The following is a 16,235-nucleotide window of genomic DNA, read 5'->3' on the forward strand; positions in this document are numbered from 1 at the left end:
GCCGCTGCCTGACTGAAATGTTGCATTAGCACAATTCATGACTCTCCACCCTACCACACACACACACACACACTCAGACACACACACACGTACACATGTATACACACAGACATAAATATACACGCTGGGATTTTTTCCGCTCGCGACAACATCAGAATCGCCGCAATTAGCTTTGTGAGCGTAATACCCTGTGACATGGCCAGAGAAAAACAGTGAAAACGACGACAACAACAACCACAACAAAAAAAATGAATACAAATGGCAGGGCCTGGAGAAGAGGAGAAGAAAGGGGGAGGGAGGGAGGGAGGGAGGGAAGGAGAGAGCATAAACAAGACGCTCAGGTAAACATGGCTGCCTGCTGCGCATGCTAACAACATTGCTCTGACAAAAGCGCCTGTCAAAGTGCCCTTCCTTGGGGCACTCGTTGAAGACAGATTACTCAGATCTGGCATGTCACCCCAGTCACATCCCATCCGTGCCTGCCGTGCCTCATCCGCGCTGGCGTCTCAGAGCTATGCGACAAATTAAAACAGCGCCTTTACAAATCGTCATGTTGTTCGTCAGCAGTGGCGCCCCTCCCACCTCACTCTGAGCCGCCGTGCACTGTGGCTCCGGCAAATTAAAACCGGGAGTCACTGACGTGGGCGCCGCCAACTGCACTCTCTCACTCACTCTCTTTTTTCTCTCTCTTTCCCTCTCTCTGTCTGTCATGCAGCCAAGGAGGGCCATGAAAATGAAATATACTCCGCACAGTGTATTATCATGCATATTACATATGATGAACATGCGATTCCCTCTCTGAATTATTTTTAATGAGCTGTGTAATCTGTCATAAGCAACGTCCGACTTGAGCGGTCGCTGTGGGTGAGGTTTGGGGCGGTGTAGGATGGGGAGGGGTGGTGCAGGGTGGGGTGGGGTGGATGAAATGAGAATCAGAAGAGATGACAGTGTGGGGGTTGCAGAATCCAGTAGAAAACAGTCAAATGACTGCGAAAGCTGGAAGGCAGTCTGAAATTGACTTTTAATAAGATGCACTAGCAGCAGCAGCACAGCAAGTTGAGCGAGCAAGAGAGCAGGCGGGCGAGTGAGGGGAAGTGCAGGCCAGGTTTCCATGCAGCCCATCTGGGGCGATGAGGGAGCTGAGCAGCACCAGCAGCTCTGCCGGCACCACAGGCGGAGCAGCAGAGACGCCGGTGCCAGGCAGGCAGAGAGAGAGAGAGAGAGAGAGAGAGAGAGAGAGGGAGAGAATGAAACAGAGAGAGAGAGAGAGAGAGAGAGAGAGAGAAAGAAACAGAGAGAGAGGGGCTTGTGCCGGGCCTGGCCCGTGGGGAGCTGGGGGCTTGTTCATCTGCAGGCAACATGACGATGAGAGAAGATGGAGCTGCGACAAGCCATGCATAAGAAAATAAAAGCCCCTCAGCACCTGTCTGGGCCTCTGGCCTACTGCCTCTCTCTCTCTCTCTCTCTCTGCCTCTCTCTATCTCTCTCTTTCTATCTCTCTCTCCTTCTCTCTCTCTCTCCCTCTCTATCTCTCTCTCTCTCTATCTGGTGCTGTGTAAACTCCATTAATTAAACATGTGCTGGGCTACGGCGTGACATCATCCTCCGCAACATCAAAATAATCTCCAGAGTTTGCTGCTGACGTGAAAGTGGTGGTGGTGGTGGTGGTGGTGTGTGTGTGTGTGTGTGTTTCTGTGTGTGTGTGTGTGTGTGTGTGTGTGTGTGTGGAGAGGGGATACGTAGCTGAGGGAGCTTGGAGTTGCACACCTCCCCAGAGACCAACGTCTCCGCCTCACCTTTCCCATGTTCATCATCTCACCAGAACCCGCCAACCGCAGCCATTTATCAAAACTTCATCTCCATACGAGTATGTGTTTCCATGTTTTCTCATGCACTCCATCCTTGAATAATACTAACTACCATAAAGCAAACAAAAAGAAAAAAAAGACACAGCCTCCCATACTCTGATGTTGAATGAGCTTTCATCTCAAAGCACAATGTCTTAGCCCCATCTCATTGTGCCACTCAAGTGAATAATTCACATAAAGCCATTCTTGCAGAGTGTTTCTTCTAGGCCAAGACAGGGAAATTCCTCCCTATGAATCAGTGTACAATTTAAAAAAGGTAATAACTCATGGAGTCCATGAAGGGAAAAAAAGAAAAGACAATAAAAAAAGCATGCCGTCTGGTTCAAAAGGTAGCCACAGTTATGTAAAAGGGGCGGCTTTATCCCGGACTACTGCCATAAGCACAAGGTGGAAGGGACCTTATATTTGCATATTCCATTATCGCATGGAGTAAAGCATAACCTAAATAAGAGAGTATCATTATACTGTTCCACAATAACCTCCTCTATAACACAATTTGAATAGGACATGCTCAATCTGATTTTTTTGGAACCATTTGTCTGACTTTGCTTGTTGCTAGTTAATAGCAATTGTTGCTACGTTACAGAACACAGTTCAGTGCAGTGGAGTGCTAATTGTTATGCATGGTCATGGCATAATAGCACTTTTCCCCAATTATATTGCAAGTCCAGAACTGTAGTGTAATACCTCCATTATTCTCCATAAATCTTTATAACTACACTAAAAATGTTTTTGCATGAGAAACCTTTTATAGGCCAGGGAAATAAAATGTGAGTTAATACAATATTGAAAGACATCACAACACCCAAAACATGTTATGACACATACTATCTGAAGGTATATGATTCAAGAAAAGTATGAGAAAATATATGTTTTACATATATTTTGTGTGGTGGTGTACAACAATAATAGGACAAACAAACAAGCACCAAAATGTGATTTTTAACAGGGAGGCTACACCAGGCACGTAACTGAAGCACTCTATTTGCGTAGCGTCTGCTTCAGTAAAGCTTCCACTATAATCAATGACACTGGGTACTCTAGACGTGATGAGCTTTGTGTAAATGCTAAAGGAGGCATTGGGGTAGAGTTCGATAAATGAATACAAGTCATTTTACATCAATGAATGGATTTTTTCATGAAATAAAACTGTATTTTTGAGGAAAATAAATCAGTTTTTGGGGTTAACCAATGCCTGGGGTGGGTCCTTATTTAATGCATGTGGCAATCTTCATAAACATTACAGTTAATATTAGCTTTCTTTAGCTATATCTATTCATTACAGTTAATATTAGCTTTCTTTAGCTATATCTATTCATTACAGTTAATATTAGCTTTCTTTAGCTATATCTATTCATTACAGTTAATATTAGCTTTCTTTAGCTATAGCTATTCATTACAGTTAATATTAGCTTTCTTTAGCTGTATCTATTCATTACAGTTAATATTAGCTTTCTTTAGCTATAGCTATTCATTACAGTTAATATTAGCTTTCTTTAGCTATATCTATTCATTACAGTTAATATTAGCTTTCTTTAGCTGTATCTATTCATTACAGTTAATATTAGCTTTCTTTAGCTGTATCTATATCTATTCATGTTATCTGTGAGTACAGAAGCTATTCCAAGCCAACAAAATACTGATTTGATTTTCATGAATAGTGATCTGAAACACTGTGGGCAGTTAATTTCTGCTTAGGAAGCATATCCGTGTTTAAACTGACATAATTGATCTGGCAGTTCCTGGAAAACGGCAGTATCTGCCAGACTGGCAAATAAAGCATCCAATATTGTGCTCTGGTTGAATATGTAGAATTGCGTGTTAGGCCGCGATAGCCTTTTCTACGCATGCATTATACATGCACACCCTATTAAATCCATTCTGCGCTTCTCTCAGATACTGAGCACATTGCAAGATCAATGTTATTGTCAACGACTGGAAGTAAGCGCTTCAAAAAAGCCTCAAAGGGAACTAAAAAATGTATCATTTCTGTCTGTTTGTTTGTTTGTTTGAGATCATTTTATTTACAAGAGCTCCATAACCTCCCATTACTGCGGCATGAAATTGGGTAGCATCCGCTGAAATAGAGACGATAAAGATCCAGCGACAGCTTATAAATGAACTGTCCTTTGGTGGCCAAGCAACAATATGCTCTGGCCCCTTCACAAGCTGTTTGTGTTCCTTAAACTCGGCAAAGTCCGAGTTCCTATTTTCACCCGCATCAGTATTCAGGCAGGCACCTCTCTAGGCACACCTATTTCAAGATTACAGAACATGTTAAAATTGTAATCGCTGAGGCCTCAAATTTCCATTTGAAATTCATTTTGTGGTACTTGTGGCGAAAGAGGTGGGGGGCTTGGGCGCTGTTGCAGGGAGGGTGGGATGACTTGGGCGCTGTTGCAGGGAGGGTGGGATGACTTGGGCACTGTTGCAGGGAGGGTGGGATGAGTGAGAGGATGTGCAAGGAGAATGAGGAGGCTTGAGGGGACAAGGTCGGAGGCCCACTTCAACCTTGTCTCTTGAGCTGTCATTACCTCTAAATGTTCCTTTAATTGCACCACCCACCACTCTCTCTCACACACACACACACTCACACACTACTTCAAGTCTACACACACCTCTCATTGCAAGTCAACACATCACCCTTAAAAGAGGGTATTTGCATTTTGTGTTCTGTATTCATTTGCATAAATTGTCCTTTTCCCTTTATTCCCCATTAACATATTTTACATGAATTGTTAAGAGGTCTCGCAGGAGCTATGCTAATATACGTCGTTATTAGCATCAGCAAAGACAGAGGCACGATTGGGTGAGCATTTTGCCCTACATCAAATGTGACGAGATCTGATGTTTACACGTCATCAAGTCATCAACACTATGTTACATTAACACATCAAATCAGCGTAAACGTCTTCATTCTCACAGGGTCCCTGTGTTCAGATTATATAGATATTTTGAAGGTTGACATGACAAGGAAATGCCTTATAAGGTTAACATGACAAGGAAATGCCTTATAATTTTTCCCCAGACTAGAATATCGAGATGTTTCTTTTTTCTCTCTTTCTTTTGCCTCATTCTCTTTGGCCTATAAAGTAGGATTATCATTTTTTTGGTATGTCTTGTTGAGGCCTACGACCATTTTTTTGGTATGTCTTGTTGAGGCCTACGACCATTATTTTGGTATGTCTTGTTGAGGCTGTTTATCAACTGTCTGTTTTCTTTTTTCTTTTTCTCTCCTTACTCTTATATCCTATGGGCTGTCTCGTGAGATATGTACACAGGGGGAAAAATTTAGAATATTGTATCTGGCCTATAGAGCATTTCCAGTTTATACTTTATTTAGTTGATATGTACACAGGGGGAAAAATGTAGAATATTGTATCTGGCCTATAGAGCATTTCCAGTTTATACTTTATTTAGTTGATATGTACACAGGGAAACATGTAGAATATTGTATGTGGCCTATAGAGCATTTCCAGTTTATACTTTATTTAGTTGATATGTACACAGGGAAACATGGACAAAACACAGCTAGATGCATACATGGGACTGTTGCTTCTTGCGGGGGTGTACAGATCCTCTAATGGAGCTACGGCCAGCTTATGGGATAGTGAGTCAGGACGCCCTATTTTTCGTGCCACAATGTCTCTTCAAGCCTTTCATGTGTTATCAAGAGTGCTACGTTTTGACAACAGGGAGACCAGAGTTGCTCGTCATGAGAATGACAAGCTTGCTCCCATCAGGGAGGTTTGGGACAAATGGGTGGAAAATTGTGTACAATCCTGGGCCAGAGGTGACGGTGGATAAACGCCTAGTCCCTTTCAGAGGCCGATGTCTCTTCAGGCAGTACATGCCAAGCAAGCCTGGAAAATATGGGATCAAAATATGGGCTGCATGTGATGCCAAAACGGCCTATGCATGGAACATGCAAATATATACCGGAAAACCTGCCAGCGGAGTGCCAGAGAAGAACCAGGGCAAGCGGGTCGTCCTGGACATGACCAAGGGTCTTCGGGGGCACAACATAACTTTTTCACTTCACAGTCAGGAAGAACAAACCTGAGCTTCCCCTCTCCTTGGAACAAAAGACAGGGCTCCGCTGTCTTCGAAGTTCGCGTTCTCTGACAGAACCACACTTGTGTCCTACTGTCCCAAAAAAAACAAAAATGTTGTTGTGATGTCCACTCTGCACAGGGATGCTGGTGTGAGCAGTAGGGAGGACAAGAAGCCAGACATTATTCTGGATTACAATAAAAACAAAGGCGGCGTTGACAACCTGGACAAGGACACAGGCACACATGCAAGCGGGGGACAAAAAGGTGGCCAATGGTCGTGTTTTACAACATGCTGGACGTTTCGGCATACAATGCATTTGTAATCTGGACTGAAATAGATCCAGGATGGAACAGAGACAAAACATTCAAGAGGAGGCTTTTTCTGGAGGAGTTGGGCAAGTCTCTGGTGGTCCCTACATTGAGAGACGGAAGTGCATCCCCCGAACCGAAGCATCTCTTCGTTTGGTGAGAGAGATTCAATCAACGCCCACATCATCATCCTGTGATACGAACCAGGGAGGAAATCCCAGCAAAAGAAAGAGGTGCCAGTCCTGCCCCGCCAACAAGGACAGGAAATCCAACACCACTTGCCACATATTCATTTGCAAGAAGCACACAGTAACCATCACATTCTGTGATTCATGCATTTGAACACACACACACACACACACACACACACACAGTTAAAATTATGGTTGGACAACAAATAGTTTCTGATGTTTGTGAAACAAATAGTTTCTGAAGTTTATGGTTCATTCAGAGCGACTCACCTGCGCTAACATCATTATTTTCAATGTTCAGTTTATGGTTAATGCACACACACTCACACACACACGTACGCGAAAACACACACACACACACTGTTGATCATTGTTCATTTTTATGGTTAAATTGCTTGGTTAATTGGTATGGTTAAATAAAAGTTGGTTTTATGGAAAGAAATTTGAACACTTGTCATTATCCTACTATTTATCTATGTGGGTCAATTTTGACCCGAACACCAAAGATGTCTAGCCTGGCTATTGCCACCACTTCTCAATGAGACGTGGTCTGCGAACCAAACGTTCATTTTCTCGTATTTGAAAAAAATGCCCAGATCCGTTTATTGGGTGCCACGGATGTCTATCAAATGCGTCTGTGCATAGCTCATCATCATCTTGCTTTCCCCCCGTGTTCTGTGATTGGTCGCCTATCTCAGGCGAAAATTTGCTCCATGGTCTCCAGGCTGCCTTAGCAGCGTGAATCAAATCACGCGCAAGGCAGCATGGGAACACCCAGGCTAAAAGATGTCACTATTGTTAATAATTTTAAATAATAAAAAAATACTTCAATTTTTTTTGGTAGGTGTACTCCAATATAGGTCTATAACACATTTACAGTTTATAATTACTCAGTCTATAAGAATGAGAAATATTTTTAGTGAATTTAAATCGTTTTTGCAATCAAAAACGAGTGGTATATTTTAAAACACTGTGTCTGTGGAGGCAACAAAAAAAAATCCCACACTGGTTCCATTTATATGATTGTATACTAAGCCAGCAATGAGTTGAAAAACAATATTGGAAGAAAACTTGTGATTTAAAGGATTTTCTAGCATTTTCAAACACCACAGGTGTAAACAGCTTTCGAACACAACACAAGTTAATAATGGAGAAAGGCGTTCCTCAAGGCTCTTCTTTAGGGCCTCTCCTATTTTCACTGTTTATCAATGATCTTCCTCTAATCTGTTCAGACTGTCACATTAATCTCTATGCAGATGACACAGTGATTTACACATCTAATGTGTCTGTTTCTGAGATTCAATCCACACTGCAATCAAACTTTAATGCCATTCAACTTTGGTTTCAATCTTGAATTTCCCCTTGAGGACTTGAATTTCCCCTTGAGGATCAATAAAGTATCTATCTATCTGTCTATCCAATCCAACCACCTTTTACTGAACAAGAAAAAATCATACAGCATGCTGTTCCCCACCAGATCAGCTACATCAAATCAAGATAACACTCTTTCACTCAAATTCTCAGATAATACTCCACTGGTACTAGTTAATGAAATTAAATACTTGGGCCTTTGGCTTGACTCACAACTTTAGGTTAATTCTGTAAAGATCAACTGTAATTTATGAATTTTGTATCGCTCTATTATTGTTTTACTCAACCGATTAGGTTAAAGATTGTGTCTCAACTAATATTTCCTATCTTAGACTATGCGGATGTTGTCTACCAAAACACATCAGAATCACACCAGAAATCATTAAATGTTGCATTCAATAATGTATGCAGATTTGTGATAAGATGCCCTTTTACTACTCAACACTGTAATGTATGACTCACTGAACTTATTATCACCAAAAGCCAGAAGACAGTACCACTGGTATCAGATTATTTTTAAATGTGTGTACACTGATTATCCTTCTTACCTCAAGGATTATTTAATTCCATATAGACCCAGCTATAGACTGAGACACACTGAATATCCCTCCTTCACTGTGCCAAACATCTCCAAAGAGAGTGGTAGACGTACCTTTAAATTTAAAGCCCCCTCAGACTGGAATTGCCTACCTGGGTCTCTAAGATCGGCCATTTCTTTGCATTCCTTTAAAACATCGCTCTTTACTCACTTGCAAGTAAATTGTTCCAGTAAATGTTTTTCTCATGTGTGACTGGTCCTTTGTTTTTTTTATACTACCATGTGGGATATTTCTTGTCCTTACTTTGTACTCATGTGTTTTTGTGTTTATATGTGACTATGGGTGTAGGTGTGCGTATATAGGTCTATTTCATGTGAGTATATGTATTTACTGGTATGTATATACATACAGGGGCGGACCTGGACACTTTGAGGCCCAAGGCAAAGGATCTGTAGGCACACTTTTGTCTGTAATAATGGGGCGCTGAGGCATACTCAAATACAACACATATGTATTGCCATAGATGACAATCAAAAAACAGTAGTAAAAACCTTTGAAAGTATTACAATTATGAATGGTGTGTGTGTCTGTGTGTGTGTGAGAGAGAGAGATAGTGTGTGTGTAAGGGTTTGGGGTCTGTGTGTGTGAATATACTCTATACATATGAGAGTCTGTCTGTGTGGGTGGGTGAGAGAGAGTGAAGCTGTGTATGTGTAGAAGAGAGGAACATTTTCTGTTTGTTTTTTTCTCCATTTTTCATGGTCATGTAATAATGTTCAACTGTGAATCTTCTGGGTGGTTTATCTAAATTTTTGGGGAATTCAAAGTTCTTAATTTGCACAGGGCCTTTTTTAATGATTTCAACTCGCTCTGCATCTCTTACGGTGTCTGGCCATAACGCAGGGTCGTCACTGATAACTGTAGTGCTAGGTATCGTGTTAGGGCTACTCACATTACTGGTTTTGTTTGCACCCAAAGCTTCTGCTACTGAAATGGTGTCCATAGCAGCACCACCGGCAGTGACTGTGATCTTGTCCCTCACGACTGTTTCGCATAGCTCAACATCATAATCATCATCATCATCAGTAGAAGAATATGTAGTGCAAGTTTGAGTTGCCGGTGGTGGTGCATCGGTGCCACTGCTGCTGCAGCTAGCATTAGCTACACCACCCAGCTCAGCAGATGTTGCAGATGTTGTTGCATCACTATCCAAATTACTTTCTTCCGTGGAAGAATTATTCGACTGGAAGAAGTTGGTTAATTTAGGCAATTTCTTTCTAAATTCTTCCTCCTCCCTTTTTCTTTTATCACTTCCACTCTGGAAACGTTTCATGGCTGCTGTCAATCACTCAACTCCACACCTCACCAAGACCTCGTTCAGACTAGCTAGTTGCTGCTATGGTGACAGGAAGCGGACCTACAGTCATTTGATTTTATGATGAGTTTATGAGCAATCATGAGGCAAAATATTTTTTTTTTCAATCTTTATTATGGATTAGAATATATTGTTTGGATGCGGTGATCATTTATTTTAAAAAATATGATATACGATACGGGGATGACGAGGCCCCAGGCAATTGCCTGACCATGCCTAATGGCAGCTCCGCCCCTGTATATATATGTGCATGGGCTAAATGTTGTCATGCCTCTTAATACTGTATTATGTTTAATACATGGTCTGGGTTTCACTAAGGACCCGGCGGGGTGGTTGTGGCGGGCGAGGTGGGATGAGGGAGAGCTTTAGAGGGTGTGAATGTACATGTGCTGTATTGTCTTTGTCTTGTGTCACGAGGACCCCCTCGAAAACGAGATGTCTCATCTCAAGGGGTTATCCTCCTCACAATACATTTCAACAAGGTACGCATGACAGCTTCACGCATGCACGTCTTAGATGTTGTGGAGTGTTGTGTGTTTCCCTGCTCAATCGAGTTTCGAGGATGAAAGCTGTCTACAGTAACTCATTATTTTAATGTTTTTACTTTTCTTTTTTTTGGTTGTTTTTTAAGTTAACGTCCACAGAGTCATTATATATTCCTCAATATTTGTTATCCCCTAAAACTAAAAAGTACAGCAGTAGATTTCCTTTAAGACTGATTACTAAAAAGACTATTTTTCTACTTCAGAACAGGAACTCTAAACCCCTTCTAGGTCAGCAGACTGCAATATCTCCAGAAGTCATGACTGCAATATCATTTCTCTCAGTCATACAGAGCAAACAGGGATGTTTTAGCTTCTTGGGCAAGAACCACCAAAACCCAGCCCGATTTAGCCCTTGTACGGCAAGCCTCAGGTCACGCGTGCGAGATAAAGATGCACCTCGGGGGCAGGTTCTCACAGAAGCTGAGGCTCGTGTTCTGAGAGGCGTATCACGCCAGCCGCATCTACAAGTCAAAAAAGAGCTGACCCCGTGGAGTTTACTCAACTTGTCTTCATAATGGGCCCCAGAGCAGATCTTACAGCCAGACCAGCCCTCCAAGTGCCAGGGTGCTTTTATCTGCTCACAGGGCCCCACTGATAATCTCCCAGCATGGAGCATCAATTGATTAGCCCTCTCACCCAATCCAGCTCCCCTCCTCCCATTTCTCTGCTGTCTGTCTTGCTTTTTTGTGCTTCCTTTTCTTTTTTTTATTCCTTCTAAAATTGTTCAGAAACTGCCCTAAAGGAGCTTCTGCATAGCCAGCAAAATACTGGAGAAACTTAGTACAACTTCAGGCGAAATGCAAGCCTGTGTGTTGTGTGTGTGTGTGTATGGGGGTGCATTTTGGGTTTGTGTGTGTGTGTTTATGCAGTAAGCCTTATCCCATCAAACACTGCACAAATCACCACACAAGAAGAACAAGCTTGCTACTGTAGCTGCCTTACATCTGAATATCATCACATTACATCACCAACACCTACTGGTTATATAAACAACAGTTTAGTAAATGCAAGAAATGCGATGATGTCTGTCACCATTCCTGTCAGCTCCATCACATCACACACTGTCAATCCCATGCCTCACAGGTGTTCCCACGCCAGCTAGCAAGGCAAACAGCAGAGACATCTGCCGGAAGAGGTGTGTGTTTGTGTGGGATGCTGTAAAGGAAGTGTGCAGAGAGCATGCTAGGGAGAGGTGAGAGAGTAACCCCGCGAGACACTGTTCTTATTCAGCGTGAGGCACATTTGCAGAGCTCAAGCAGGGCTGTGTGTACAGGCCATGCCATAGGGCAATTACCACCCCTCTTTTCACTGACTAATCTATCTGAGCACAGCAAAACAGGCATGTAGTTATCACAAAATATATAATTTGTCATTTGCCTTTAGGGAAACTAACACACAGCCTGCATTCAACACAAACTGTGTACTGTGCAGATGGGGGCACTATCCGCATAGAACTGGTGGAAGTTTTTATTATTAAAGCAACACAATGCAGTTATTTTCATTTAAAATAAAGGATTCTAATTAATGTTGATGCAATAATGACTTATAATGAAGAATATTGCACTTTGTAACGTTGATGAGTGGGTGGAATCATGACCCATTTAGTTTGTTTTTGACTGGGTAACTATCTTTGTGCAAAATGGAGCATAACTATGTATTCTTTTATGGTGTTGCTTTAATGGAATGGCATATATTTGTATTAAATGGCATGTAAACATACATAGATACATACACTATAGGCCTATAGAACACAGCAAGCCAGTCAGAGAGAGGTGGCCATCCAGGATCAGAGGCCCAGACTAATCTCCTCCGGTGTTCACATCACCCTTCGCCATCAGCCTCTCCAGGAGAGGGTCTCCATTTGGCCACCTACGACAATTTCCCCCCCTTTTCCCCTGTCTATTCTGCCATTATGAGCTCCACAACCACTTTCTTGTCCTTCCATGTTTGCACAGTATTTAGGCACGGATCCTCTCTCTCTCTCTCTATCCCTCCTTTCACTCTTTCTCTATCTGTCTGTTTTTCTTTCATCTTTCTTCCTCTCTCGCCGCGGATTACTGCCGCGGCCAGCTGTGTCGGATCAAAGCGCTCACCGGGCGCACGCTCTGAGGATCATTAATGTCCTTCCCAGATATTATATGGTGCTCATCAGCGGTGACACGCCGGCCATGCCAGCCCACGGCACATGAAAGGGGCCCAGACAGTGAGAGAGAGAAGGCTCCAGGGGTGAGGCCCAGTGTGTGTGTGTGTGTGTGTGTGTGTGTGTGTGCGTTTAAAGAGGACACTTTTTCCTTTCTTTCTCTTTTTTTATTTGTCTTTTTTCACCCCTCTCTGGCCTCTGTCTATTCCTTTGAGGGAGGCTCACCCCCCCCCCCCCTCTCTTTTTCATATCACCTTAGGTTCATCTGTTCCTGAAAGGTCTTCCCGTGATCCATTCATAAGCAGCATGTGGCAATGATGTAGCTCAAAGCTGACAGGTAGCCTCCATGGGCCACAGGACTGTTTGTTTGAGGGAGGTAGAGGGCTGTGTGTGTGTGTGTGAGTGTGTGTAGTGTGTGTGTGTGTGTGTGTACTTGCACGTGGGCTTGCATGTGCGTGTGTGTGTGGTGTGCGTGTTTGCGTGCGTGCGCGCGTGTGTGTGTGTTTGCAATATTCAGGTGTGTACCTGGTGTAGCCCCACTGCCACCTCAAACCTGGCAGGCTTGCGAGCATAAGTATCTGTGTCAAAGGGAAATAAAAACAGTTGTGCTTGCTATTATTTGATTTATTTATAGCGAATGTGAACACAAGGTTCAGAGCTGCTATAGTGCTCCCAAATGATGGAGGCTAATTGATAGGGAAGTGGGTTGGCAGACAGTGGAGAGCCAAGTGTCTCCAAACAGACAGCTCTGCCAGATGAGTTGACAGGTTCCTGTGTGTTTTGACTTCCTTAAGCTCTGTGAATTGAACACACAACAAACAACATGAAACAGCCAAGGTACACAGACGCACGAGCACACCCACTCACACACACACACAAACACACACATAGAAAGAGAGAGGAGCACCAAAGCAACTTGGGCTCTCACATGTTACTCTCTGCTCACAATACTCAAACGTCTTGTTTACCCTCACAAACATGAAGCACACCTCTTACTGATTTCTTTTCTTTTTTTACCCATATGGAATATTAAAATAACACATTCAACCCACTGTGTTGTCACTCATATTGCCTCTGCTCACACACACACACACACGTGAGTGCGTCCGCACACTAATTACAGACAGTGGAGTAAAAAACAACAGAAATAGATGCTATTTAAGCAGCCAAGACGCAGTGTCTCCTGTGAGCCCTGTGAGATTAGCAGAGCTGGTGATGCCAGGCCACATGCCCCACTCTGGGGCCCAGCCAGGGGAATCCAGCCATCTCTCCACTGAGATGGGGAAGATTGAGAGAGTGGGGAGATAGAATGTGTGTGTGTGTGTGTGTGTGTGTGTGTTTCTGGCTCACCTGGCTCTGGTCACTCTGATGCCTAGGCAACCAGTTCAGCTCGGTCTCCTCCTCATCTTGGGGTAGTGAGGTGGAACGCCTGTGCCCACTGACCCTGCCTGCCTCAAAATGACCTGCACTGTAGGCTAGACAGCCATGCACACACACACACACACACACACAATCACATACTCACATGCATCCACACACATGAACTGAAATTAGCAGCTGTCTCTAGGGATAATTATGAATATTCCCACCTAAACAATAGCAGCATGCACATACAACACATAGGCGAATGACATCTTGCTTACATGCTTACAGACAAACAGAAGCACATATAAACATGAGCATGCCAATACACACACCCATACCCCCACACACCAGCCTACCCAGCCTCTCTGCTTCCCTGCACCTGACTTGGCAAAATGTAGCAATCTGTCTTATGTATCACCTCCATGTTTCCCCACCTTCCCTTCACACCTTTCCCCGGGGAGGGTGGGGTACAGAGGGCCTCCTCCACTCACGTCTGCGTGGGCTAATGACCCGAGGAGGGTGGGGTACAGAGGGCCTCCTCCACTCACGTCTGCGTGGGCTAATGACACCACCTCCTGAAGCAGCTTCTGTGGCTCTGATGCAAAAGCGCAGCCCTTTATTCCTTTGCTTCAATTACATTACAGACATCCCAGCTCATTGTTGTTGCTGGGAATTCATTGAGGACCAATTAGTTGCTCAGACGTTGTTTGGGTTGACTCTTTTCTCCTCTTTTGTTTTTTGGGGCCTTTTTTCATGTTACGTCTGCACTGACGAGAGAGAGAGGCTGATGCGAGCAAACAGCATAGCAAAAAAATTCTAATGCGAGATCAGATGAGAGATCAGAGAGATCAGAGATCAGATGAATCGCTGGGATTTTGGGGCGAAGTACGTTTATCGAGCGCGTGTGTCAAATAATTAACGAGCGCGGTTCTGATCGTAATTGTCGGGCCTTGTTTGGTGCCGCTCCACGGCGCTCAGGCAGTCGGGAAGTGACATCAAAAAGCTTTCTGGCAAAAACCTCCTTGCACATCTCCCAAACAGAAGGTGATAGGCGGCGAGATTGCTTTTCTTCTCCTGGTGCCTGACATTGACAAATCTGCCATTTGCTTGAGATATACACGACAGGAGCCTGTTCGCTAGATTAAAGGCAGAGCAGGGCTTCCGGTGGGGACTCGTACTGAGCGAGCACAAATGTGTATCAGTCATGACAATCTAGCAATTTAGCTCTGTTTGCTTCTAGTGTCCAACACTCCCTCCTCCCCTAACTGCAATATCGCACATGTGCCTGTCCATGTGTCATTCCTTGAGTCCTTTCCTTTGGCTTGCGCTCAAATATAAACCTGCACACAGAATCTAATCCCCCCACCACCACTACACATACACTCCCCCTCCCCTAGTTCTTTCTCACTTACAGACACCTAATGCTCTACAGAGATACACTGTCCTCAGCTCACTCTCTCCATTTCTATTTCACTAAGTTATATGATTCAACGTTAACACACACACACACACACACTGTCGGGTTATGACTGATGCCTGGTCCCTGCTCTAATAAGGCAGTGTGACACAGAGGGTCGTTAGGGGACTTCAGAGAAACATATGGCTGCCTCTGTTCTGTCATGGGCATTGTGTCTAAGCAGCTTTTGGCTCCCACCGTTAGCCAGGGAAATGGGCACCAGCTCCGCAGCACAGCACAGCACTGCCTGCTGTGCCCACAAACGCGCTCACTTTGTCTCAGCACAACTGCTGCTGCTGGGCACAGGGGGGGGGGGGGGGGGCGGGGGGGGCTGGCGCGGGCTGGAGGGGAACCAGTGCTGGCACGGCAGAAAAGGGAAGCACACGAGAGAGAAAGAGGGGGGGGGGGGGGGGGGGGGGGCATCTCCTGTACCTGTATTTACCTCATGGATGATTGGGCCCATCTGAGCCATGAATCCCCATTCCCTACCTGAGAGAGAGAGAGAGAGAGAGAGAGAGAGAGAGAGAGAGAGAGAGAGAGAGAGAGAGATAGAGAGAAACAGGCACACATAGAAAGAGAGAATGAGAGACTTTGAGATACAAAGAAAAAGAGATGGAAGAGTGGAGATGGAGAGAGAGAGATATACAAAGAAGGAGAGCAGGAGAGAGAGATACAGAGAAGGAGAGAGAGAGAGATACAGAGATGGAGAGAGATATACAAAGAAGGAGAGCAGGAGAGAGAGATACAGAGAAGGAAAGCAGGAGAGAAAGATACAGAGAAGGAGAGAAGGAGAGAGAGAGATATACAGAGAAGGAGAGCAGGGAGTGCTGTGGCATCATCCTCTTATTCATTAACATGTGACGAGTCTATCCACAGCCTCTGATTCTCTGAGTGAAGCAGGACTGGGTGGCTTACATCAAAGGGTGTCGTATGTTGTAAACATTGAAAGTATTTACACGGATAGACAAAAAGCGAGCAGCGGGAATGCTGAAACCTGAGTCTTAATCTCAAACTACTGAAT

The 16,235-nt window shown here is 44.0% G+C and overlaps 1 long non-coding RNA gene across 1 annotated transcript; it reads left to right on the forward strand.

Moving 5' to 3' along the window:
- The first annotated feature begins 8,872 nt into the window (after positions 1-8,872).
- LOC121681973 lies at positions 8,873-15,908 on the forward strand. The gene is made up of 3 exons (XR_006022376.1): positions 8,873-8,924; positions 12,491-12,517; positions 15,896-15,908. It is a non-coding gene; the product is annotated as an uncharacterized LOC121681973 (long non-coding RNA).
- The last annotated feature ends 327 nt before the right edge of the window (positions 15,909-16,235 follow it).

This window comes from Alosa sapidissima, chromosome 14 (genome assembly GCF_018492685.1).
Source record: "Alosa sapidissima isolate fAloSap1 chromosome 14, fAloSap1.pri, whole genome shotgun sequence".
Classification (NCBI taxonomy): domain Eukaryota; kingdom Metazoa; phylum Chordata; class Actinopteri; order Clupeiformes; family Clupeidae; genus Alosa; species Alosa sapidissima.